Below are 23527 nucleotides of genomic sequence, written 5' to 3'. Positions count from 1 at the left end.
ATAGGTATTTACCGGCGATTTAAAACCAGTTTTAAAATAATTATAAAGTCATGATTTCTGATTTTTTTTAAAAATCTGCTTGCCATCTGCACCACTAATGTTTTTTGAAGTAGTTATACAATTTCTACCTCTGAGTTTGCCACATCCTCAACTTAAATATACTTTTTTTTCTTTGCTATTCAGATGAAAACCAAATCTTCTTTCCTCTGCCCTTTCACATTTGATATTTTCTCACAACATAGCAGGAGACTGTTCAGTCCATCAAGTATATTCTGGCTGTCAGAGAAATCTATTCTGCCACTTAGTTCCCTGAAACCCATTCTCTCCCATTTGCATATTAACTCCATTCTGATTCTCCTACGAACTATCTGCATTAATGGAAATTTACAATAATCAATTAACCAGCACAATTTCTGAAGATAGTCATAGAGTACGACAGCACAGAAACCGGTTCTTTGACCCATCCAGTCCATGCTGAGCTGTTATTCTGTCCAGTCACATCGACCTGCTCCTGGACCATAGCCATCCATATCTCCCACCCATGTACTTATCCAAACATCTCTTAAATGTTGTAATCAAATCCCCATCTATTCACCACTTCTACTGGTAGTTTGTTCCACACTCATATCACCCTCTGAGTGAAAAAGGAGCCCCCTCAAGTTCCCCTTAAATATTTCATCTTTCATCCTTAACCTATGACCTTTAGTTCCAGTTTCACCCAACTAAGTGGAAAAAGCTACTTGCATTAAGCACTATCTATATCTCCCATGATTTTGGATGGTGGTTGTCCATCATGTCCAATGATGACAGGAACCTTGTGTGGGGAGTTTTCAAAGTGGGAAAGTTGTTGCACTGTGGCAGTTTCACTCTCTTGACCTCAGAGGTCCGGGTCCAGTGGTATGAATAAGCATCACAAACGGAGGTCTTCCTCGTTTTCAGTGGATGACCATGACATCTTCTGTGCCCTTTCATGCCCCTCGTTCTCCATGGAGCATTGCAGTACGGCATTCCTGGCCATTGGATCTCACTGTAGGTCTCATCTGCCCAGTCTGCCAGAGCTGACTTCACATGGTAGGGCAGGCATGTCACTATCTTGCTAGGGTATGAGGCTGCCAGGTACTCTTACATGGATTAGCCCATCTGTTGAAGCAATATGCTGGGGTGTGGCTGTTGTTGCGGGCAAGCAGCAACTTGGAGCCACAGGTGAGAGCTGAGTGCCCGATGGGGACCAAAGGTGAGTGATCTGCCCCAGCATGGACAAGATAAGCTTCTTCCCCAGAAGTGTTACTCTCTGCACACCCCATACACCTCAATAATAATATATTTTCTAAAATTTTGTACGCCTCCATATAAAAAGATGCTGTAGGAAATTTGGGGAAACCCATTCAATCACACGGGGAATGTATAAGCACCACCCAGACAACACTGGAGTCAAGTATCAAACCAAGGTTGTGAAGATATGAGCTGGCTTGATTATTACGAAGGCACTGTGACAATGTCTTCCATGGAATAAAATGCAAAGTAATCCAACCACAAACAAGATTAAGTCTGCAGATGCTGCTGTTTACTCTTTTCCATAGATGCTGCCAGGCCTGCTGAGTTCCTCCAGCATTTCGTGTGTGTTTAATGTAAAGCAAGATGTGTGTGTAATATCCCCTGATGAGTAGCCCTGTGTCATAGCCAGTTACTGTTCCTCTGTCCATTGTTTGTGCAAGCTTGCGGATTGGAAGCTACCATACATTTACATTTCAATAACTGCCTTATAATTTACATTTCAGACTAACTGCCTTATAGTTTACATTTCAGACTAACTGCCTTATAATTTTCTTTCTTCTGTCTCTCTCCCTTCTTGAAGAGTAAGGAGACATTTCCAATTTTCCAGTCTTTCAGAACCATTCCAGAATTTAGTGATTCTTGGAAGATCATTACTAATGCTGCCACGATTTCTTCAGCCACCTCTTTCAGAACCCTGGGGTGTATAACATCTTGTCCAGGTAACTTATCTATATTCAGACCTTTCAGTTTCCTGTGATCCTTCTCCCTAGTAATGGTAACTTCATACATTTCATGACCCCTGACACCTGGAACTTTCACCATACTTCTTCCATAGCGAAGACTGATGCAAAATGTTTATTCAGGTTGTCCACCATTTCCTTATCTCCCATTACTACCTCTCCAATGTTGTTTTTCAGTGGTCCAATATCGACTCTCGCCTCTCTTTTCCACTTTATGTACCTGAAGAAACTTTTGGTATCCTTTTTAATATTATTGCTAGCTTATTTTCGTATTCCATCTTTTCTTTCTTACTGACTTTTTTAGTTGCTTTCTGTTGGTATTTGAAAGCTTCCCAATCCTCTAACATTCCACTAATTTTTGCTCTATTATATGCCTTCCCTTTGGCTTTTATATTGGCTTTGACTTCCCTTGTTAGCCACATTTGTGTCATCTTTCATTTAGAATACTTCGTCCTCATTGGGATGTATATATCCTGTGCCTTCCAAATTGCTTCCAGAAATTCCAGCCATTACTGCTCTACCATCCTCCCTGCCAGTGTCCTTTTCTAATCAATTCTGGTCAACTCCTCTCTCATGCTCTGTAATTCCCTTTACCCCACTGTAATACGGATACATCTGACTTTAGCTCCTCCTTCTGAAATTTCAGAGAGAATTTGATCATATTATGATCACTTGCCCTAACGGTTCTTTTACCTTAAACTCCTTAATAAATTCTGGTTCACTGTAGAACATCCAATCCAGAATAGCTGATTCCCTAGTGGGCTCAACTATGAGCTGCTCTAAAAATCCATCTCGTAGGCATTCTACAGATTCTCTCTCTTGGGATGCAGCACCAATCGGATTTTCCCAATCTACCTGCATATTGAAATTCCCCATAGCTATTGTAACATTGCCCTTTCTGCATGCATTTTCTATCTCCGTTGTAATTTGTAGACCACATTCTTACCACTGTTTGGGGGGGGGGCTGTATATAACTCCCTTCAGGGACTTTATACCCTTGCAGTTCCTTAGCTCTATCACAATAATTCAACATCATCTGACCCTATATCACCTCCTCCTAATGATTTGATTTCATTTTTTACCAACGGAACAACACCAGCCCCTCTGCTTTCCTGTCTGTCCTTTCGATACAATGTGTATCATTGGGCATTAAGCTCTCAGCTCAGAATGGAAGCAGGAACTACAGGCTAGAGTGGCCATGCTGACCAAAGTGTCTTTCTAAGCTTGTCCCATTTGCTTGTGTTTGAGTACGTTGAAGCTTGGTGCAAGTAAGGGCTTGGTGGGGAAGGAACAAAGTGCAAGTTTCTTCTACTTTTGAAGAGGGAAAGTCTACATTCGATGAGGAAGATCGTTAATTGTAATAGTACACCAACCCAGAATACCACTTGAGTGGCTGCAATGCTATTGATGTGTAGGAATGTAATAGAGCAGTACTGAAAGCATTGACTATGAATGTAAAGAATGAAAAGGAATTACATAGTTTATTCTCGTAAATATTTAAAAAAATAAATCAAGTTTATTTTGATAAAGATAAATTATTTGTGACTGGTCATATATCTCTTCCTATCTATGTCCCTATCAGACTATCTTTTCATTGTCGTTGTCTGTGCCTCAAACACTTCATCTGGCTGCTTGTTCTATGTATATCTCTCTCTCTCTCAGATTCCTATTAAACCTCTCCTATCTTACCTTAAACCTATGCTTTTTAACTCCTGATCCCCATTTCCTGAGAAAAAGATAGCGCATTGATTCTATCTATGGCCCTCATGATTTTCTACCGTACTGTGCACATATATATAGAGCTAGGGTGCCGAGACTTTCGCACAGTACTGTATTTGTCAACATGGAATGGAGGGCGAGTTTGTAAATCTGACGGGAGCAGATTTGAGAATGTTGAGGGTAGAGTGCTGCAAGAGGGGTGTGGGACAGGCGGCGGAGAAGGAGAGCCAGGGCGGAGGAGCGGCACGAGTGCAGACACACCTAGCCTTGAGGTACCAGGCAAGGTCATCTGATTCCAAACAATTGGTTTATTGATCATTACAGAATGTATCCCAGGTGCTTCCCGCTCCCTCTCCTCTCACTTCCCCTTTTCCCAGTCATGATTCGCCTTCCCCCTATCCCCTTCCCACTCTCAGTCCACAATAGAGACCCATATCAGAATCGGGTTTATCATCACTCACATATGTCATGAAATTTGACTTTTTTTTGGCAGCTGTACAATGCAATACATAAAATTACTGCAGTACTGTGCGTAAGTCCAAGGCACCCGAGCTACTATGTATTTATGTGCCTATGAGTTTTGCACAGTACTATACATCTCAATAAGGTAACTCTTCAGTCTTCTACGCTCCAAGTGGTAAAATCCTAGCCTGCCCCCTCTCTGCCTATAACCCAGTTGCTCAAGACCTGGTCTCATCCTCATAAACCCTTTGCTGCACTCTCTCCAGCCTAATGCCACCTTTCCTATAGCAGAGTAAACAAAGCAGAACACAACAGAAGATGATGAATTGTGTTTGCCTGCATTTTGCACATGTCCCTCTGAACTGCTCCTATCCGTTTAACCTGTCCTAAATTAAAATAATTTAATGCAAAGACCAGCTTTATTTGTCACCTTTACTTCAAAAGCTGGAAACGGGCAGTGAAATGAGTCATTTGTGTCACTGACCAATGCAGTGACCACTAAGTTGTGGGCCTGCTACTGACGCCAACATAGCATTCCCACAACTTACTAGCCCTAACTCATACATCTTCAGGATGTGGAAGGAAACAGGAGCACCTAGACAAACTCCCTACAAACAGTGGCGGGAATTAAATCCTGATCTATCGAACACCGCTGCTGTAATGTGTTACCCTACCGTGCCGCCCCCTCATTAAAAGAAGTCATTGTATCTTCCACTCGATCTAGAATGAGAGGTTTTCTTTGGCTTTAAGGGACTGTTGAAGAAGAAGAAGATAATGATTATGAATAAACAAACAGGGTTAATTTTATGAAAGGTGAATGACGAGAAGCTTATCAAACACTGGTGCTTAATATTGAACCGATCAACTGCCTTATGATGTAATGATAAAAATTATAGATGCTTGTTCTAATTAAAAATCACAGTACTTTCTTTAAGATATCCCTGGGTGAAATTAAATTTGCTCAAAGTTTTGTGTGTAATTCTCAAACACTGCCCTTGTTTTTAACTTGCTGTTAACTTGCTGTTTGGTCTCTGGAGTCGATTTTAAGCACGGAGCCTTGCAGGTATATTTTGCAACCTTAGCTCAGGGAAATACTAATTATGCTCGCTTGGAATTTCTAGTTAGCCACGGGAATTCTGCAGCGGTTGTCATCTCTGACTTAGTTCAGATGTTCTTAGTTAAGCATGTTATTGATAGGAATTTATTGAACAGTCTGGCTTATACCCAGTTCATGTTTATTCAATGTGTTCCATTTGTTCAAATGGAGAGACTTGACCTTGCCACACAGAGTGTCTGCTTTCAGGTCTGGCTTCCGTTTATAGTCTGAGCCTACAGGCCTGTTTACATCTGCACCCCAAGTGATTCCAATGCACTTAACCCAGCAGGGTTTATAGTCGCTTGGCAACAAAGACACTTAAGTGATTGTGTCAACAGCATGTGACATTCCCCCTGTAGGAGTGGTTTGCCTCCTCTGCATCTCTAAATTACACTGACAGTTACAAACCAGTGTTCGTACCACTGCCAGCATGAAAATTTATATTCATAGGACATTGTCTATCTCAATGTGAGTTTTGAACAGAGGGAGGGGTAAACTGCAGCATGTGGAATGTTTGCCAATAGCATACTTCACACCAGGGAGATGCAGATTAATATTGCTGCAATCTTGGAGGCATTTTATACATGAGTACACTTTGCATATTATATAGAGATCCATAAGGTCCAACCAAGGACATACTTAGTAGAAGCAGGTTCCACTGGCCACAGAACCTAGAAGCAGAACTAGGCCATTCAGCCATTCGAGTCTGCCCCACCATTCCATCATGGCTAATTTATTATTGTTCTCAACCCCATTCTCCTGCCTTCTCCCCATAACCTTTGATGTCCTGATTAATCAAGAACAAATCAGCCCCTGGCTTAAATATGCCCCATTACATGGATTTCATAGCCGTCTGTGGCAAAGAATTCCACAAGTTCACTGCCCTCTGGCATAAGAAATTCTTCCTCTTTTCTGTTCTAAATGGATGTCCCTCTATTTTGAGGCTGTGCCCTCTTGTCCTAAACTCCCAGTCTTCCACAGTGAAAACTGACACAAAATACTTATTAAGTTCTTCTGCCATTTCATTGTCCCCCATTACTACCTCTCCTGCGTCATTTTCCAGAGGTCTGATACCCTCTCATCTCTCTTTTACTCTTTATATATCTGAAAAAAAAAACCTTTTTGTATCCTATTTTATATTATTGGCTAGTTTACCTTTATATTTCACCTTTTCTCTCTTTATGGCTTTTTTTTTTTAGTTGCCTTCTGTGGTTTTTGAGAGCTTCCCAATCCCCTAACCTCCCATTATTTTTTGTGATATTATATGCCCTCTCTTTTGCTTTTATGCTCTCTTTGACTTCCCTTGTCTGCCACGGCTGCCTCATCCTTCCTTTAGAATACTTTTTAGGATGTATTTTTCCTGTGCCTTCTGAATTGCTTTCAGAAACTCCAGCCATTGCTGTTCTACCATCGTCCCTTCTTGTGTCCCCTTTCAAACAACTTTGGCAAGCTCCTCTCTCATGCCTCTATAATTCCCTTTACTCCACTGTAATACAAATATCTATGACTTTAGCTTCTCCTTCTCAAACTGCAGGGTGAATTCTATAATGTTATGATCACTGTCCCCTTAGGGTTTCTTTACCTAAATCTGGGACATGACTTAATACCCATTTCAGAATTGTCATTCTCCTAGTGAGCTCAACTCAGCTGCTCTAAAAAGCATTCTACAGATTCCCTCTCTTGAGATCCAGCACCAAATGGATTATCCCTATCTACCTGCATCTTGAAACACCCCATCATTATTGTTACATTGCCCTATTTACATGCCTTTTCTATCTCCCGTTGTAATTTGTATCCCACACCCTGGTTAGTGTTCAGAGGCCTGTATGTAACTCCCTTCAGGGTTTTTTTTTAACCCTTGCAGTTTCTTAAGTCTACCCACAAGGATTCTACATCTTCAGATCTTATGTCACCTCTTTTTAAGGATTTGATTTCAGTTTTAATCAACAGAGCCGCCACATCCCCTCTGACTACCCGCCTGTCCTTTCGATACACTGTGTATCCTTGGATGTTAAGCTCCCAACTATGATCCTTTCAGCCACAACCCAGAGATGTCCACGACATCATACCTGTCAATCTCTAACTGCTCTGCAAGAATCATCTATCTTATTTTGTATACTGTGTGCATACACTGGCTCGCATCCTGTGTTCCATGTGTGGACTAAAGCAGGTGCTACCAGCTCATGCAGAAGTGCGCTGACACGTTTGTGGTCATGGCAGTGAAACACTCCAAATCTTGGTGGGCCAGTTTAAGGTGATCTACAGAAAGATACTCAGGTTAACCGCTCTTACCTATGATAAAAGTCTTTTCTCCCCGTTCCAAAATGAGGAATGAGCCATCATAAGGGGGCCTAAGGGGATGTTGGTGTGTATCATGGAAGACGAAAACAAACGCGGTGGGATGTAGGTCTACAGGAACCCAAAAGTGCTGTGTGACATGATTGGAAGGTAGGAACAGGTGAAAAGGAATTGAATTTACTGAGGAGGGTGGAACTCTGTTGAGAGGCCGACCGGCTGGTCGTGGCATCAGGAATGAGATCACCTGGCACTCATAGTTGCTGCTGGTATACAAACCCAGCCACGGATGACTGCAGGTCCTTGTTTGGAGCAGTTCTGAGCCCCAGCAGGACCCACGGGAGATGATCATGGCGACATGCATCAGTCAGGGAATCCCACAGAGCAGCCTTTAAGGAGTGTTGAACCCGCTCACAGAGGCCATTGGACTGATCTCTGGCTGCCTGCTGATATGGTCCACCATGGAAAGAAGGGGAGTGAGACCATGGGATAGGGCAGGGAGGGGGGAAGAGAACCAACAAGGTCCACATTGACGTGGTCAAACCATCAAAAGGGACCTCAAAAGGTGTCAAAGGCACCTGAACATGACGGTTTATTTTGCCTGCTGGCACTCCACATAAGCTGCAGTCCAACCATGCTTGTCCTTTCTGTTTAATGCAACCAGCTTCTGTAAGGCTTTCTGGCCTGGATACTCTGGAACTGTCGAAACTGCAAGGTGGTCAGCTCTTCCTAGCATTCATATCAAAGTGACCAGACTAAAAACACAGGCCCGGCATCGTCTGTTTCGCAGCTACGGGTGTCCATCTGTTTTGGGTCTTGCTGATTGAGCTAATTGAGGAAGATAAAGGAGGAGGAATGATGCATTGCTGCCTGGCCGAGTGTAGACTATCAGCCACTTTAGCTCGCTCCCTATAGTCATTCACGGGTGCATTAGTGAGGGCTATACAAACTTGATCAGGCATTTGCTGCATGAAGAGATCTTTAAAAATAAAAGGAGGGAGGTGATTTCCCAGCAGAAACAGCATGTAGTCCATTAGCTCTGAAGGCCCAGCGTAGCTGAAACCAGGTATGGACAACACCAATAATCTAAAAGTCTGTAAAAGGGGAGTTTTCAGTGATCGTTATTTATCATGTTCAGGTGGGTGTTCCAGCAGACTCACCACTCTCGCAGCTATGGAATTGCTGAGTGACACTACCACGTTGTAGAATTTGGTGTCGTCCATGGTGTTTTCTCGCAGAGTGAACTGGACCTCAGCTCATACAAACCAAGTGATGGATAGATAGATACTTTATTGATCCCAAAGGAAGTACAGTGTCACAGTAGCATTACAACTACTCAAGCATAAATATTAAAAGAAGCAGAAAGAATAAAAAATAAGTACCACAAACAGTCTAACAGAAGTTGTCATCACTTCCCTGGCTATAGATTGACTCATTATAGAGCCCAATGCCAAGAGTAAGAATGGCCATCTTTGGAGTAGTGTAGTTGTCTTAGTCTATTACCAGACATCCCACCCTGCAAAAACTCATTTCAGGGAGGTAGCACCATCAATTTGTGGGCGATTTCCGGAACTTCCGGGAGAGGTGGGATGTCTGCAATAGAGTAGCTCCTTAGCAGCTAGCCAGCTAGTTAAATAACGTTAACTACGCTAATGAACGAATGACACCTGTTAAGCTCACCTCAACATGTCTTTTACAGTCTTAACCCACCATGGGCAATAGAAAAGTCACTGTTGCAAACAGTGCAGCGAGCAACACTGTCATTTTTTTGACCCCTATTAGGCAGGGGTACACTTTAGTGTAGTCTGGGGTGACGTACGTTTTATATTTTCTTTTTTTGGAACACTCTGCCACGGCGCACTCTCTTTCTCCCTCTCTCTCTCTCGTGGTCTCGTGCACTCTCTCGCTCTCTCGCTCTCTCTCACGCTCTCTCTCTCTCGCGCTCTCGCACGCTCTCTCGCTCCCTCGCTCTCTCGCTGTCTCTCTCACGCTCTTTCTCTCTCTCTCTCTCTCTCTCACTCTTGCGCTTGCTCGCTCACTCTCAAAAAAGTTGATTTCCGGGACATTGTATATAATTTGCAGGCATCGGGGAGCCACCATTAATATATGGGAGACTCCTGGAACTTCTGGGAGAGGTGGGATGTCTGTATTACTAAAAATGCTCCTCTGTTCAGCCAAGGTGGCATGCAGAGTGTTAGAAACATTGTCCAGAATTGTCAGGATTTTCCGTAGATTCCTTTGTTCTACCACAGCCTCCAGTTTGATTCCTATAACAGAACCAGCCTTTCTAATCAGTTTGTTGAGTCTGTTGGCATCACCTGTGTTGGTGCCATTGCCTCAGCACACCACCGCATAGAAGATTGTACTTGTGACAACAACAGACTGGTAGAACATGTGAAGGAGAGGCCTGCATACTGTCTTGGGGGGGGGGATGGTTGGGGGAGAAGTCTCAAAAGACAAATGGGCTCATTAAGGACAAAGGCGACTCATTTAAGACAGATGCAGATAGGAATGGAATACAGTTAAGGGATGGAACGACCTCAAAGGCATGACAGTAATGAAATACTTTAGACTCTGTAAAGACATGAAAAGGTTCTGTTTCGAGCTGTAAGATTTAAGATACTTACGACGACTTATTTTTGGAGGTAGACTTTCCCTTGCAAGTAATAAACATGCTTATAATTTGATCCATTCTGAGTTTATTGTAGTCTGTCACTGTATATTAAAAGGCCTTGTCAAATGGTACACGGCGCTGACCTGCTGAGTTCCTCCGCCGTATTGCGTGTTGTTCCATATTCCAGCTTTTGCATTCTGTAGCATTTCCATCTACAATTTTATTATATTACCTTAAAATGAAGAGTTGAGGGGAAAAATGACATTACGGTTTCTATTGCATATTCTACCCTGTTGGGAGTGCACTTAGAACTGAGACAGTAACCTACAAATTTAATCTACAGAAAGAATTTAAGCATTTAATCCACACATCACTTGAAGGGATGCTCCTTAGGCAATTTACTTCAGTAATGAATATTAAAGACCTGGTTCCGTAATTGCAAACTGAACAATGCCTTAGATATACAGTTGTTGCAACAGTGAAACTCTGACCATTTGCCTCCATTATTCTGTGAAATTGATGGCAAACCCAAGAGTGAACTTATCTGAACATGGGCATTTGGAGCAGGAGTAGGCCACGTGTCTCTTCAAGCCTACTTTGCCATTCATTACGATCATGGCTGACGTGGTTCAAATTCCGCATTCCTGCCTACTCTGGTAACTGTGCACTAGCTTGGTCGCCAAAGTAATGCACTATTCTAGGCATCCACTCTGCTCTCAAGGGCCAGCGATGTGGACATGGGATGAAGGACATCCAGAGTTTAGGCCTCTGCTCTGTGCTTGAAGGCCAGCAATGTGGATATGTGACAAAGGATATCAGTGGATATTGGCTGGCAAGTGCTGTAGATGAAGACCAGCGAAGACAAGGGTGGTGTCCTACTGGGTCAGTGAATCTGCCAGGTCATTGGCTCCCAGGACTGGATGTCTGCGCAAGCAGGGGTCAGGAGAGCTGTTGACCCCTAGGTATGCGAGTCTAGTATTCATGGCCTGGAATTGAAGGTTTTGACAGTAGCTAATTGCGGGGTCGATATTCAATATTGGAGCCTGAAGGTGGATCAGATGCCCAAAATGCAATGCCTGATGGCTGAAACCCTGGGCCTATGAGCCTGAAGTCCAATGGAGGAGGCATGTTATCCACGAGTCCATTGGAGGCCTGGAGGCCAGTTCTGAGGCTGGAGGACTGCCTGTGCAGGTAGTTGGGAGAAAAGGGCTTGTTTTGTTGCTTGTTGTATTCTGTTTTGTTATGCTCTGCATCATTTTGCCGAGCATTGTGGGTGTGCTATGTTGACATGGAATTTATTGTGACACTTGCAGACTGCTCCTAACATATCCTCAGTTTGTGCTGGTTGTTAGTGCAATTGATGTATTTCACTGTATGAATCAATGTACATGTAGTAAATAAATGAATCTGAAAAGGATCTATCTAACCCTGCCTTTCAAAGACTCTGCTTATCATTCTCTAGGGAAGAGCTCAAAGGCTCGTGGTCCTCTGATGGAAAAGTTTACTTCATCCATATTTTAAAAGGTTAATCTCTCTTTTAAAAAAAAAACAAGTTTTACGTTCTGGCACAAGAGAGATCATGACCATCCAGGCCGTGCTGCTTCAATCAGGTAGAAGGTACAAGAGCCTCAGGACATGCACCACCAGCTTCAACAACAGTTATTACCCCACAACCATCAGGCTCTTGAACAAAAGAGGATAACTACACTCACTCACTAATCTATTGAGATGTTCCAACAACCAATAATCTCACTTTATCTTGTTATTTCATGTTCTTGTTATTTATTGCTATTTATTTATATTTGCATTTGCACAGCTTACTATCTTCTGCATCTAGCTGGTCTTTCATAGATCCTGTTATAGTTACCGTTCTATAGATTTGTTGAGTATACCTGCAGGGAAATGAATCTCAGCATTGTTTGTGGTGACATAAATGTACTTTGATAATAAAATTAACTTTGAGGAAATGTCCTCTCCCCATCCACCCTGTCAAGGTACCTTGGCAACTACTAGTAAATGCAGCACCACAGGAGGTCCTGGAGGCATTCAGCGTTATCTATGGAGGGAAATTGACAGCTGATGTTTTGGGTGAAGAGCCTTCACCTTGACTGGAATACTCTCCCCTCTTTCCTTCCTTCTTCTTTTCAGTCCAGTTCCTGCTTTGTGCACAGTTAAACTGGGAGATCCAGAGGCCGTAGTCATTGATACTCTGTTCTTCCTCAGGGACACCACTCTCAACTTCCTCTGGAATAAACTTCAGAAATCCATGCTCTGGTGAGAATTTCAAGTATTTAAAAACAATTCATACGATAAAGCAGCCTGCAAAGTTTTATGCCTGGTTCCATGAAATATAAGTGAGTTTTAAAATCTTCTAAGCCATGGCAATTTATACATCCTAAAATTTATGACTGGATTGTAACTCCCTGGGGTAAGTCTTTTAACATATAGAAAATGTTAAAATGAAAGCCTGAATCATCAAGTTAGAAGATGGGTCATCTGCAGGTCTTTACCCGTCAAGGGCAGCACAGTGCAGCAGCAGTCTGGACTCCACCTCACACCATCAGAGACACTGGTTCAACCCTGACCTCAGCTGTTGCCTGACGTTTGCAAATCCTTTCTATGACCTTGTGTTTGCCCCGGCGCTCTGGCTTCTTCCTGCATCACAAGGAAGTGTGGGTTGGTACGTTATTTGGCCACTGTAGATTGCCCAGACTGCAAATGGGAGAATCTGGGAAGAATTCTTGAAAATCGCTGCTGGTTCGAGTCGCTGCCATCGGAGGGACTGCTGGGTCCCGAGGCTCTCGGAGATGTTATCGGAATTCTGAGATTTATGAATCGGATTGTAGTTCAAACTAAATGTAGTTCATATTGGCCTCTGTCAGTTTGATGTTTTTTTCATGTTTTCCCCCATTCTTTCTGGTTGTGGATTGGCGGGCTGGAGGTTTGGGTGATCTGTCAGTTTTTGTGCGAGGGAGGGGTTGGGGGTGTTTGGGTTTTGCGAGTTTTCATTTCTTTTTCCTTTTGTTTGGAGGGGGAGTGATGTCTTTCTTTCAAATACTTATATATAGTTCTCTGTCTTCTACAGCTATCTGGAGAAGAGAGAAACTTCAGAGTTGTATTCTGCATATATCCTTTGACAATCAAATGAACCTTTGAAACGTGGAGAGAATAAAAAGATAGGATTATATTGGTTAATTGGACTGGTGAATTATTGTCACATGTACAGTGAAACGCTTTTAACTTGCTTGCCATCCACACAGAATATGCTTTACATGTTTATATCGAGGTAGTAAGAATCATACGAATGGGTGCTCGGTGGACTGTGTAGGCCAAGTCCTTGTTTCTCTGCAATAGGGTTATTCCAGTCAAGCTGAAAGCTCTTGACCCAAAATGTGAACTGCAAATTCCCTCCATAGGTACAGCCTGACCTGCAGAAATCCTCCAGGACCTACATGTGGTAGTAGATGCCAAGGTACCTTACCTCAACAGGGTGGGTGGGCAGTTCCTCTTGTGCAACAATATAAACTTGGGGCCAGTGTTTATAAAAAAAAAGAGATTGACCATATCTGGGTAGATGTTTGGGATCCCGAACAAGGGCTAAAGTTCAGCCTTCCACTTCAGGCACACACTGACCTTAGAACACCTGCAATGTGCTGGTAAACTCATAGATGGCACAGGCTTCATCAGATTACCCAGTACGAGGGCTGGGAAATCTGCCTGCTGAGCATGTGCCAGGTTAATTGGCTCCTGTCCAACAGGCCCATTGGAAACGTGAAGAAACGGCTGTCCACAGAAAGTCAGCGGAACTTAATTTTCTTTTCATCTGATTTAATTTGGTTAATTGAGATGGATTTAATTGTTTTTAAGTGTGTGCAAGTTCAATTATTTTAATGTTTTTCAATAACTTAAAGTTTTTTAATAGCTTTTCTATAGGCACAAGTTCAAATCCCATCATGTCAGCTTGGAAGTTTAATTTTAAGTAATCTGATAAATCTGGAATTAACAGTTAACTGTGGCCACGAAACTACTGGATTGTTGTTGAAAACTCATCTGGTTCTCCAAGAACCTTCAGAAAAGATAATATTGTGGCGCTCTGGGGTGGGGGGGGGGGCTGTGGTCGACAGCTCGCCCTTGTATTTCTCATGACCAGCAATGTTCATGGTTCTTGTGTTAAAATGGTTTTGTGGAATTACAGTGGGAAGTTTCAGTTCATTTATTGTTACATTTTGGCTTGGGTTATACCTTTATTTGCTTGTGTATTTGTGGTTCACCCTAACTGTAACCAGGGTGTGTGATGGTCACCTCCCCCGTCGGTATGAAACTGAGCTGTTCTCTCTCCGGGTCATGGCACCCGGTCTGTTTTGTGTTTACCACAATATAAACCGTTGCTGAGTTAAGGAGCTTCCTTGTCTGTCATTATGGACCAAATGCTCGCCACAATATGCTGCTTTAATCAAAATGTGACCCTAAACCCAATAGTGGTTGAATCTCTTCAATTCTGGGCCAATCACGGGTGTGCAGTAAGTACTTATTGATGGGTGACATCCATATCCTGTAAATGGATCTTAAATAACATTCCTAATTTTAAGCATAGTAATAAATTAAACACAGCATATAACAATTGACAGTGTTCCCACTGTCACAGAAACCAATTTGCTTCATTCCACATGATAGCTGGGAGCACTGGACACAATAAAGATGATGAGACCAGACAACAATCCCTCAGAGTTCAAGATAAATTTATTATCAAAATATGTATACCACATACAACTTTGAGATTTATTTTCTTGTTGGCACCTGCAGGAAAATGAAGAATTACAATAGAATCCATGAAAAACTACACACAACAAAGACCTTCAGATATTCAATGTACAAAAGAGGACAAATCATGTAAATAATTTAAAAAAGCAATTAAAACGTTGAAGATGAGCTGCAGAGTCCCCGAACATGAATCCATAGGCTGTGGAGTCAGTTCAGTGCTGAGGTGAGTGAAGCCAGTCCAGCAGCCTGATGCCTGCAGGGCAACAACCTTCCTGAACCTGGTGGCATGGGATTCAAGACTCTTGCACTTCCCGCCTGATGGTAGTAGAGAGAAGAGAGGGAGATGGGACAAATGCATTCAAATGCAGAGGTGAAGACCTGTGCATGATAACCAGCCAAATTGCTACCGTGCATCATGAGCATCTACCCAACAATGTGGAAACTTGCCCCAGGTATCTCCCGTTCACAAAATCCAAGGCAGATTGAATCCAGCTAATAAACGTTCAGTCAGTCATCTCTCAATCATTAACAAAGCACTGGAAGCCCATCATTGACAGTGCTCAACAATAACTCACTCATTAATGTCCATTTTGGGTTTTGCCAAAACATCTCAGCTCCAAATGTCATCACGACCTTGGCCCAGACAGGGACTAAAGAGGTGAAACTCTGAAGTGAAGTGCCTTTGACATTGTGGCAGCTTTTGGCTAGGTGTGACATTTCGGTATCTAGTGAAGCTGAAGTCAAAGGGCATCAAAGGGAAAGCACTCGATGAGGTAAATTCATACTCTGCACGAAGATGGTTGTGATTGTCCAGGTTCATTCATCCCAACCCAAGACATCACAATGTTTGAGGCCCAGCCATTTCAATTCCTTAATCTGTTACCTTCCTTCTGTCATAGAATGATTGCACAGTGTTGAATTCTATTTACAGTTCCTCTCTGAAAGGAGGAAGCCATACCTGCATGCAGCTAGACCAAACCAGCACTCAGGCATTGGCTAATAAGAGTCACATAGCATTTGTAACAAGGAATGCCAGGCAATAAGCACCACGAAAGGAGAATGCTAAATCACCAGCCCTTGTCATTCAATGACATTACCATCACTGAGTTGTTAAAAGTTTCTTCCACCAGGAAGTTAGTCCGATCAACCATTTTAGTTACCCCCTTCCCACCCTCCTATTATCTATTACCCCAGCCACTGTATTGTACCGTAAATACTTTAAGCACATTTTTTAATGCTATTTACATTGTAAGTACATGCTGGTATTTAAGTATTTATGCATATTTTATTCCATATCCATACTTCAAACTCTAACTTTTTTTATATCATTCTTATTCCTTATAATTGTTGAGTGTTGTTTTTCATTGCATCTCGCACTGAAACAGCACAGCAGGTTCCTAACAAATGTAAATATACACGGTAATTAAGTTAATCCTAGATCCTTGATCCTTGATCAAAATCCTGCGCTTCACCATTGATTAGAAACTCAACTAGATCAGATAAATACCATACGTACAACAGGTCAGAGACTCAGTATGCTGTGTAAATGACTTGCCTAGCTACAAGTTACACATCAGGAATGTGATAGCGTACTCTTCACTTGCCTGGATAAGTGCAATAACCCTCAAGAAACTCGAGACTGCAGGACAAATTATTGGAGCCTCCACCACTGGTGCATAGTGGCTGTAGTATCTCCTGCTATAAAATGCACAGCAGATATTTGCCTAAACCACTCTGACAACACTTCCCAAAGCCACAGCTTCTACAACCAAACATAACACAGCTGGTAAATGTGCGAGAAGACCATCACTTGCAGATGCTCTTCTAAGTTGCATGCCATCCTGAGGTGGAAATATACCTACTGCAGGCCCTTGATTGTTGCTGTTCGAAACTGTGGAACTTCCCACCCCATATCTCTATGGGAGTGCTTGATCATTGCTGTTCTGAAGATCTGTTAGATTGGTGATATATTTGAATGCATGGAATGAGACAGATGAACTTGTAGCACAGTTACAGATTGGCATGTATGATGTTGTGGGTATTGCTGAATCATGACTGAGAGAGGATTATAACTGGGAGCTTAATGTCCAAGGACACACATTGTGTCCAAAAGACAGGCAGGTAAGCAGAGGGGTGGGGTGGCTCTGTCGATAAAAAAATGAAATCAAATCATTAGATAGAGGTGGTGTAGGGTCAGAAGGTGTTGAATCGTTATGGGCAGAACTAAGAAACTGCAAGGGTAAAAAGACTCTAATGGAAGTTATGTACAGACCTCTGAACAGTAGCAAAGATGTGGTCTACAAGTTACAACGGGAGGTAGAAAATGCATGTCAAAAGAGCAATGGTACGATAGTCATGGGGGACTTCAATACTTTTATACTATATACTTTAATGTTGCCAAACAATTGATACGAGAACATAAATCATCACAGTGATATTTAATTCTGTGCTTCCTGCTCCCTGGAGTACAAATCAATAGTAAATATTAAAAATTTAAATTATAAATCATAAATAGAAAATAGAAAATAGAAAGTAAGGTAGTGAAAAAAAATATGAAAGGCAGGTCCAGATATTTGGAGGGTACGGCCCAGATCCGGGTCAGGATCCATTCAGCAGTCTTATCACAGTTGGAAAGAAGCTGTTCCCAAATCTGGCCATACGAGTCTTCAAGCTCCTAAGCCTTCTCCCGGGGGGAAGAGGGATGCCAAGTGTGTTGGCTGGGTGGGTCGTGTCCTTGATTATCCTAGCAGCACTGCTCCGACAGTGTGCGGCGTAAGGAGCTGTGCTGCCAGGATAATATGCAGGTAGATTGGGAAAATCAGGTTGGTGTTGTATCCCAAGAAAGGCACTTTGTAGAATGCCTATGAGATGGCTTTTTAGAGCAGTTTATGGTTGAGCCAAGTAGGGGATCAGCTAATCTGGATTAGTTTTTGTGCAATGAACCAGAATTGATTAGGGATCTTAAGGTTAAGAGACCCTTAGGGGCAGTGATCATAATATGATAGAATTCACCCTGCAATTTGAGGTGGAAAAGCTGAAGTCAAATGGAGTAAAGGGAATTTCAGAGGCATGAGAGAGAAGCTGGCCAAAATTGGTTGGAAGGAAACACTAGCAGGGATGATGGCAGAGCAGTAATGTCTAGAGTTTCAATTCAGAAGGCGCAGGATAGATAAAGCACAAAGAAGAGGAAGTAAGTTTAAGATGGTGCTACTAAAGTTGTGTGACAGCCTTCTGGTAGTTCAGAAGGCAAGACATACAACTAAATATGATTATGAAGACACGTAGTCCTCTAACAATACCATAACTTGATGAAGAAGTCCGTGAACACAGTAAAGTTCAAAGTTTCTCAAATGTCCCACATCTCACGCAGACGGGAGAAGGAAGAAAAACTCTCCCTGCCATGCTGACTACAATCCGACTCTGAGTCATCCGAAAACTTTGAGCTCTGATCAGCTCTCTGACACCGAGTACTGAGCACCATCTCTGTCCGAACGATTCGACCTCCTTCTCAGTCTCCAAAAGCAGGCAAGGCCAGGGATTTTGAGGCCTACCCTCCGAAAGATTCACCACCACACAGTAACGACAGCAGCGAATGGGCGTTTCAGAAATTTCTCCAGATGTTCCTCTGTGCTTTCACATCCATTCTCCATCAAATCAGAATTGTCCACGGCCCCTATTTAATGGATACGATATCATTTTCACCGGAGAGCTGCGCACGCGTGGCGCACTGCCATCTTCTCCTCCCGCCTATATGTTATTAATAACACCTTTTCCGAAGTAAATTGTGGTCAACTATCACCACAAATAATGAGGAAGCAAGAGGAGGTGAAGCTGATTCAAAGGATGAGCCATGCCAGTGTATTGCAAAGCTAAAACGCAAGGTGCTCATGACAGGTTTGCTATCACTGTCACAGTTGGAGTGAACTATTTGGAGATGAGTCGATGCGGAAGAGTTTCGATGTCCGTCAGCCTAAACCTAAATCGTTTTGGATCGTTTCAAGCACCGAGCCGATTTGGTAAGATCAAGAATGGCTTTGGGCTGTGCAGCCCAATTGTGTCACTGCGCTGAGGTTTGGGTCCTAAAATGAGGTACTACCCGATGCTTAGACAATTTAAATGCCAGTCCAGATAAACTGGAAAGCCTGAATTTTGGGACGGGTGGTGGGGGTTGGGCTGATTTCGTTTGCTCACCCGTGATGTTCATTCCTCTCTCCATGGCGCTGAGGCTGTGAACTGCTCTGGTGGTTGTCATCTCTGCCAGTTTCATGGTGATTTTGCCCTGCTAATACGATGAACCGAGATTGAGGTTTGAGTCTACTCTGGCCTGCTCTAGGCAGACTTACGTCTGTTCCATATTCTTCCCTTTTCTTGATGATTGACTTAACTGTACTCCGAGGGATATTCAGTGACTTGAAAATTTTCTTGTATTCATTTCCTGAAGTGTGCTTTTCAACAACCTTTTCATGGACTTGTTTTGAGTGTTCTTTTGGCTTCGTGGTGTAGTTCTTGCCAGGATACTGACTCACCAGCAGTTGGACCTTTCAGATACAGGTATATTTTTACTGTAATCAATTGAAACACCTTGACTGCACACGGTGATCTCCATTCAACTAATTATGTGACTTCTAAAACCAATTGGCTGCACCAGTGATGATTTTGTGTGACATATTAAAGGGGGTAAATACTTATGCAATCAATTATTTTGAGTTTTATATTTGTAATAAATTTAGATCACTTTGTAATCTGCTTTCACTTTGAAATGAAAGAGTCTTTTTTGTTGATCAGTAGCAAAGGAAGCCAAATTAAATCCACTGTGATTCAATGTTGTAAGACAACAAAACATGAAAACTTCCAAGTGGGGGGGTGAATACTTTTTATAGGCATTGTATAAAATGTAAAAGAGAGACGAAAGTAGGTATCAGACTGTGGGAAAATGATGCTGGATACATAGTATTGGGGACAAAGGAAAGGTGGACAAATTTAATAAGTATTTTGCATCAGCCTTCACTGTGGAAGACACTAGCAGTGCGCCAGAAGTTCGAAAGTGTCAGGGGGCAGAAGTGAATGAAGTTGCCATTATTAGGGAGAAGGTGCTTGGTAAATTGAAAGGTCTGAAGGTAGATAAGTCACTTGGACCAGATAGTCTACATCCTCGTGTTCTGAAAGAGGTGGCTGAATACACTGTGGAGGCATTAATAATGATCCTTCAAGAATCAATGGATTCTGGCATGGTTCCAGAAGAATGGAAAATTACAAATGTCATCCCAGAAGGGAGTGAGGCAGAAGAAAGGAAATTATAACCAATTAGTCTGACTTCAGTGGTTGGGAAGATCTTGGAGTTGATTATCAAGGATGAGGTCCCAGGGTACTTGGAGGCACCTGATAAAATAGGTTGAAGTCAGCACGGTTTTCTTAAGGGAAAATCTTACCTGACAATTTTTTTTTGGAATTCTTTGAAGAAAAACCAACCAGGATAGACAAAGAAGAATTGGTGGATGTTGTATACTTGGATTTTTGGAAGGCTTTTGACAAGCTGCCAGACATAAGGTTGATTAGTAGGTTAAGAGCCCACGGTATTACAGGAAAGATACTAGCATGGATTGAGCATTGGCTGATTGACAGGAGGCAGAGAGAGGGATTAAAGGGAACGTTTTCCCATTAACTGCTGGTGACTAGTCATGTTCCACAGGGATCTGTGTCAGGACCTCTTCTTTTTATATTATATGTCTATAATTTGGATGATAGAATTGATGGCTTTGTGGCTAAGTTTATGGGCAATACAAAGATAGGTAGAGGGGCAGGTAATGTGCAAGCAGAGAGGCTACAGGACACAGACAGCTTAGGAGAACAGGCAAAGAGTGGCAGATAGAATACAGTGTCAGAAATGTATCCTGTTGCAGTTTGGTAGAAGAAATAAAAGCATATACTATGTTTTAAATGGTGAGAAAATTCAAAAATCTGAGGTGCAAAGGGATTTGGGAGTGCTCGTGCAGGATTCCCTAAAGGTTAATTTGAAGGTTGAGTTGGTGGTGAGGAAGGCAAATGCAACGTTCGCATTCATTTCGAGATGACTAGAATATAAAAGCAAGAATGTAATGTTGAGGCTCTCTAAGGCACTGGTGAGGCCTCATTTGGAGTATTGTGAGCAGTCTTGGGCCCCTTATCTAAGAAAGGATGTACTGACATTGGAGAGGGTTCAAAGGAGGTTCACGAAAATGATTCTGGGATTGAAAGACTTGTCATTTGAGAAGTGTTTGATGGCTCTGGGCCTGTACTCACTGGAATTCCGAAGAATGGCGGTTGGGGGGGTGGTGGTGGTGGTGATCTTGTGAAAATCTATGAATGTTGAAAGGCCTTGATAGAGTGGAAGTGGAGAGCTTGTTGGCTATGGTGGTGGAGTCTAAGAGCAGAGAACACAGCCTCAGAGTAGGGGGACTTCCATTTAGAATGGAGACGAGGAAGCATTTCTTTAACCAGAGAGTGGTGAACCCGTGGAATTCATTGCCAATGGTGGCTGTGGAGGCCAAGTCATTGGGTATATTTAAGGCAGAGGTTGATAAATTCTTTATTTGTCAGGGATATAGGTAAATGGCATGAGATTGTGACTGAGAGGGAAATGAATCAGCCATGATGAAATGGTGGAGCTGACTCGATGGGCCAAATGGCCTAATTCTGATCCTAAATCTTATGGTCTAAACTGTGAAGCTTCCAACCCCATAACTCTGTGGAAGTGCTTTTACCGAAAGAACTATGGTGATCCAGGAATGTGACCCAGAACCATTTCCCAAAGGCAATTAAAGGTTGACAATAAATTCTGTTCTTTCCTGTGTAGCTTAGATTTCAGTAATGTATTTTATATTGTAACAAGGAAAACAATGATTTGTATTTCTGAAGGACTTTTCATGCTCCTTATAGGATGGTCCAAAGTGCTTTACAGTTCGTGAAGCATTTTATAAAAAGTGTAGTTAGATTGTGAGATAGTGGTCTGGCTGAATAATGCCAAATTAATAAAAGTAATATAACTAAAGGTGTGGCTAGAATATTTCTACAGACAGACATGAACTTCACTTCTGAGGTGCCAAAAACACTTCTCTAAACCAAATGTAAGGTCTTTAGTGCATTACGTTTGGTACGAGTAGGGGAGGTGGTGAGGAATAACACTCATTCAGTGAGTGATGTTGGCCTGGAATTCACTGCCCAGGAGAGAGATGGAAGTAGAGAAGATCAATGATTTCAAAAGGATGACAAATGAGGTGGAAAATCTAGTTCATGTGAAAGAAGGCAGCATACATGAGGTTTAGGAAGCAAGGATCAGATGGGTCTATTGAGGAATATAGAGTAGCAAGAAAGGAGCTTATGAAGAGGCTGAGAAGAGCAAGAAGGGGGCATAAGAAGGTCTTGGTGAGTAGGGTAAAGAAAAACCCCAAGGCATTCTTCAATTATGTGAAGAACAAAAGGAGTGAAGGTAGGTCCGATTAGAGATAAAGGTGGGAAGATGTGCCTGGAGGGTGTGGAAGTGAGCGAGGTCCTCAATGAATACTTCTCTTCGGTATTCACCAGTGAGAGGGAACTTGATGACGGTGAGGACAATATGAGTGACGTTGATGTTCTGGAGCATGTTGATATTAAGGGAGAGGAGGTGTTGGAGTTGTTAAAATACATTAGGACGGATATGTCCCCGGGGCTTGATGGAATATTCCCCAGGCTGCTCCACGAGGTGAGGGAAGAGATTGCTGAGCCTCTGGCTAGGATCTTCATGTTCTTGTTGTCTACGGGAATGGTACCGGAGGATTGGAGGGAGGCGAATGTTGTTCCCTTGTTCAAAAAAGGTAGTGGGGATCGTCCGGGTAATTATAGACCAGTGAGCCTTACGTCTGTGGTGGGAAAGCTATTGGAAAAGATTCTTAGAGATAGGATCTATGGGCAGTTAGAGAATCATGGTCTGATCAGGGACAGTCAGCGTGGCTTTGTGAAGGGCAGATCCTGTCTCACAAGCCTGATAGAGTTCTTTGAGGAGGTGACCAGGCATATAGATGAGGGTAGTGCAGTGGATGTAATCTATACGGATTTTAGTAAGGCATTTGACAAGGTTCCACATGGTAGGCTTATTCAGAAAGTCAGAAGGCATGGGATCCAGGGAAGTTTGGCCAGGTGGATTCAGAATTGGCATGCTTGCAGAAGGCAGAGGGTCATGGTGGAGGGAGTACAATCAGATTGGAGGGTCGTGACGAGTGGTGTCCCACAAGGATCGGTTCTGGGACCTCTACTTTGCATGATTTTTATTAACGACCTGGATGTGGTGGTAGAAGGGTGGGTTGGCAAGTTTGCAGACGACACAAACGACACTGGTGGTGTTGTAGATAGTGTAGAGGATTGTCGGAGATTGCAGAGAGACATTGATAAGATGCAGAAGTGGGCTGAGAAGTGGCAGATGGAGTTCAACCCAGAGAAGTGTGAGGTGGTACACTTTGGAAGGACAAACTCCAAGGCAGAGAACAAAGTAAATGGCAGGATACTTGGTAGTGTGGAAGAGCAGAGGGATCTGGGAGTACATGTCCACAGATC

General features: G+C 42.7%; 1 long non-coding RNA gene across 2 annotated transcripts in view; it reads left to right on the top strand.

The window, feature by feature from the left end:
• The window catches only part of LOC134337214 (uncharacterized), a 173138-nt gene that overhangs the window by 50963 nt on the left and 98648 nt on the right, over positions 1-23527 (top strand). The gene's annotated exons all lie outside the window — the stretch shown is intronic.

The sequence above is a fragment of the Mobula hypostoma genome, chromosome 24 (genome assembly GCF_963921235.1).
Source record: "Mobula hypostoma chromosome 24, sMobHyp1.1, whole genome shotgun sequence".
Classification (NCBI taxonomy): Eukaryota; Metazoa; Chordata; class Chondrichthyes; order Myliobatiformes; family Myliobatidae; genus Mobula; species Mobula hypostoma.
The sequence above is the reverse complement of the archived record's forward strand: the minus strand, read 5'-3'. Positions and strand labels throughout refer to the sequence as shown.